This window comes from Felis catus, chromosome B2 (genome assembly GCF_018350175.1).
Source record: "Felis catus isolate Fca126 chromosome B2, F.catus_Fca126_mat1.0, whole genome shotgun sequence".
In the NCBI taxonomy this organism is placed as follows: Eukaryota; Metazoa; Chordata; class Mammalia; order Carnivora; family Felidae; genus Felis; species Felis catus.
Genome location: NC_058372.1, coordinates 24,960,663 through 24,965,627, shown reverse-complemented (window position 1 = coordinate 24,965,627; position 4,965 = coordinate 24,960,663).

Here is a 4,965-nt window from a genome sequence, read left to right as displayed (position 1 = left end):
TTATAAAAAGACAGTAATTAGATTGGCAACACCAAAAGAAACCCAGAATATAATAATATGTTCAAGATGATGGAAAAATATAATTGTAAATCAAGGCAGGATTTTATTTAGGGTAAAGGAAAATTTTTTTTTCAGAGAAGAACGAAGAGTTTTCCACTAACAAACCTTGCTGAAAGGAATTTAAAAAGGATATTCGAGAAGAAGTACAAATGAACTCAGAATAAGATGTGTGATGCAAGACAAAATGGTGGTGTTGGCATAAAATAGACCAATGAGACCTATAAAATAGAGAATCAAGAAACAGATTGTGTTCATACCGTGTATTGATATGACAAGGTGACATTGCCAAGCAATAGAGAAGGTACAGATTCACCTGGATATCCACATGGAAAAATTATGCCTGATCCCTGCCTCACACCATACACAAAACTCAATTTCAGAATTAATCAAATATTTAGAAGTTAAACAATAAAGTTTTCGAAAGAAAGCAGCAGAGGATCTTCATGACCTTGAGTTAGTGGAGATTCAGTAAACAGAAAGAGAAAAACTGGATTCTATTAAAATAAAAAATTCTTATTTAACAAGAGATATCACTAAGAGTTAAAAGATAAGCTACACAACAGAGGAAGCTATTTGCAATACCTACATCTGGGAGAGCACTTGTATTCAGAATATATCAAGAACTTCTTTAAGTTAATCACAGAAAGGTGGAAAACCTAACAGAAAAATGGAGAGGGGTGCCTGAGTGGCTCAGTCAGTTAAGCGTCTAACTTCAGCTCAAGTCACGACCTTGTGGTGTGGGAGTTGGAGCCTTGTGTCGGGCTCTGTGCTGACATCTCAAAACCTGGAGCCTGCTTTAGATTCTATGTCTCCCTTTCTCTCTTCCCCTCCCCCATTCACACTTGGTCTCTCTCTCTCTCTCTCTCTCTCTCTCTCTCTCTGAAAAATAAATAAACATTAAAAAAAAAGAAAAAGAAAAATGGAGAAAAGAGCACTTCCAAAGAGGATCTCCAAATGGTCAAAAATGAATATCATATAAAAAGTGCTTATAAGTAACAGTAAAACTGCCAAGAGACACCACCTCATGCATACTACAATGGTTACAAGGAAAAAAGACACACATGCCAAGTGTTGGAAATAATGTGAAGAACTAGAAAGAGCTCTTACCCTGTTAATCAGAAAATAACTTAGCACAACCACTTTGGAAAATTGTTGTTCATAGTCATAAGGTTGAATATGTGTATACATTAGGCCCCAGTGATTCTGAATAAGCCTCTGTTTACTTACTGCTAAAATGAAGACAATACCTATTGCACAAAGCTATTGTAAGTATAAACTTAAAAGTGTTTATATTTACAGAATAGAAAAACCCTTAGTATTAGTTTGCTTTACTGTCCATCACAGTGTAATAATGACAGTATTTTGCAGAGTCTGGATGCTTAAAAGTGATTGAATCAAATACTTGGCAAATATTTAAAGAAAATTTCTTATTTTATTAAACCAGGGAGGAGGGGTGCCTGGGTGGCTCTGTCTGTTAAGCGTCCAACTCAATTTTGGCTCAGGTTATGATCTTAACAGTTCGTGAGTTCGAGCCCCAAGTCAGCTCTGAGCTAACAGCACAGAGCCTGCTTGGGATTCTCTTTCTCCATCTCTCCATGGTCTCTCTCTGTGTCTCTCTTTGTCTCTCTCTCAAAATAAATAAACTTAAAAAAAAGTAAACTAGGGAGGAAACAAAATAAAGTCTTGTTCAATTAAAAAACAAAAAGAAAGAAAAAGGATTAAAGAAAAATAAAACAACAACAACAACAAAAAACCCAAAGCCTCCTAAGGTGTTTTTTAAATCCATACTGGAGTGTAAGAACCCTCATCACAGAAGTCATTCTTGCTCAAAGGGTCATAGCAACCAATAGTGAGAGGTAGCAATGACCAGAGAGCCAATTATTATTATAAGTACCAGAATACTTATATTCTGAAGTAATCTGATGCTAAGTCGCAGGCTTGGATACAGATCAGTCTTCTGCAATATGGTATCATCACTTTTAAAAAGTCTCTACAGTGCAATTTCGTGCAGTTCTCCATCTGGAAACTAGATCCACATACACATAAGTACACAATTTAGGCCCTGAGCCCCTCAGATCAAACCCATTGTGCAGTCACCGAGAACTGTGTTATCTTCATACCCACTGAACCTTGAGAAATCCTTCAACAGACTCACTCGCCAGGTATTCAAGCCAATGATTTTGGGTAGATAGACCCTGCGGAGGTTCTGAAAGCTGTTTCAGTGAGAAATTTCTGTTCTTCTCCTTTGGTGTCTTGGTGCCTACTAAGAACTTAGCACTTAATTCAAAATTTTTATTTATTTGATTTAGGAACCCAAAATCAATAATAATAATAATGAGAGATATAACATTGATTGCACACTAGACACTGGGCTGTCATATTTACATTATCTTTAATGATCTTCTCACCTCCATGAAGGAAGGTACTGTAATTCATTTCATTTTATAGATAAGGAAACAGAGTCTTGAGGAACCAAGGAATAAGGTCATAGATCTCATAAGTCATCGAACCAAACCTTGAACCCATGCCTGTCTGGCTCCAAAGCTTGCACTCTGAATCACTTCACTGTGCTGCCTCCAAAACAAATGAAGAAGGAAATGGCCCACCAGGTTCTTCTGCAAGGATTCCACTTGTAAATGTATTTTCCCATTCAACTCACATTTACCAAGAATCTATTATATGTGTGAGTCTGTGGGACAGAGCTCAGCAAATGTTTATAATGGAATTGAATTGCAGTTCAAGAAGGCAAAAGTCAGTCAAATAAGTCCTGTCTTCCAGGCACAACCTCTGCTCCCAGGCAAAGATGTTAGGAGAAAATGCAACTGTACGTAGGTGTCTCTGAATCCAGGCTGGAACGTGCCATGAAAGTGTCAAGTAAATACGCTGTGAGATTCTGGTAAAGGGAGAAATTAATTCTGACTTGGAGGCAGCTCTATTTGAGACTATGGCAACCCCAAGGATGTTCTACTGAAAACAGTGCAGAGAGCCACCTAAGTGTCTAATAATAGGAGGCAATTAAATATATTGTTATGTAACCACACAATGTAATATTAGACAGCTATTTAAAATCATGCTGTGGCAGAAAAAGGCCTCTTGATGTGGAAAGATGTGTACCATACAAAAGTGAAAATCAAAACAAAGTGAAACTATCAGGATACAGTAGACTAGGTTATATATCATCTATTAAAAAAAACAATAGATACACACAGTAAAGGCACTTGTGATATGCATATGTTTATATGAACATAAAAGCTGACATGGGTATATGCATATTAAAGATGCATGTTATATACATATACAGTTTGTATGTCCATGAGAGTCACATGTGATATGCATATGTATTTGTATGCATAGAAAAGACACATATGATATGTGTGTGTGCAAGAACCATACGGTGTGCATGTGTTTGCATACATATGGAAGACACCATGGTGTATGTTTATATGTTTATGTACAAGACACACATGAAATGCATATATGTTTGCATGTGCAGGGAGGTTCATGTGATCTACTCACATGTTTGGGTGCTTATGAAAGATGCATGTGTATGAGGACAACTGTATGTATATGAAAGATACATCTGGTGTACGTATATATTTAGGTGTGTATGGAAGATACATGATGTGTGTCTATGTTTATATATGAGACACATACAATGCATGTATATGTTTGCATGCATATAGGAGACATGTTTGTGAGCATGTGAATGACACGTATGATATGTGTCTGTGTTTGTATACATACAGAAAACACATATGATGTGCATGCCTGTTTATATGCATATGGAAGCACTTAGAATGAATACACCAAGAAGTTCTATCAGTGACCATTGCTAAAATGATTGGGATTATAGCTGTTTGATATGGTTCACTTGCTCATCTACATTTTCTGATGTTTCTGTAATGTGCGTGTAAGTTCTTGCATAATCTGAAGTAACAATATACAAAACTCCATTTCAGAAGCACTCCACATTTCATGGGTTCAATATCTTTCTATGGGTTCAATAACTTCCACATCTAGGGATATACACTTGGCTTTAAGGGAGAACTAGACACACTGTTACTGGCCAGAACCTTGAACAGCTGGACCATAGGAATTTTTGTTTAATTTTTTTTTAACGTTTATTTATTTTTGAGACTGAGAGAGACAGAGCATGAACGGGGGAGGGGCAGAGAGAGGGAGACACAGAATCCGAAACAGGCTCCAGGCTCTGAGCGGTCAGCACAGAGCCCGACGCGGGGCTCGAACTCACGGACTGTGAGATCATGACCTGAGCCGAAGCCGGCCGCTCAACTGACTGAGCCACCCAGGCGCCCCAGGAATTTTTTAAATTAAGTCCCCGTTTAAATAGAATTCACTTCATTGTGAATAAACAAAAGCATTTATTCAAAGGAATTTGGATTTAAATTTAAAGGAGAAATTTAAACATAACATCAGAAAGAGAGTTTTGGGCTACCTGACCACCTTCTTCACTTTCTCAGACACTTTTTTGAGGGTCTGATATAACAATAAAGTTCCAGTCCTGGGGTGGGGGTGGGGGGTAGGGACACCTGTAGAGAAATACTATTGTCAGTTAAAATCAGATCTCTGTTTTAATTCAACTGCCCAGCATTTCATATGTCTGACTATTTAATTTGTTTCTGCCAGTGTTTTATTGTCGGTCTCTCAAAACAAAAACGTTGCCTAACTTGAATAAAACTTGGTTTATTGTCAAATGGTACCCATGCACATCTTAAATTCAATTGAAGTGAGTCTTAAAACAATAGTCTTGTTGATACACGTGTTCATAGGCATACACCTTCTATCATTCTGAACAGAATTCAGCGCAACTTGTATATGCAGGGGCCATACAAAAGAGTGATTTCATGGAGATACGCAGTCTGCCCGAAAGATGACCACCTATAA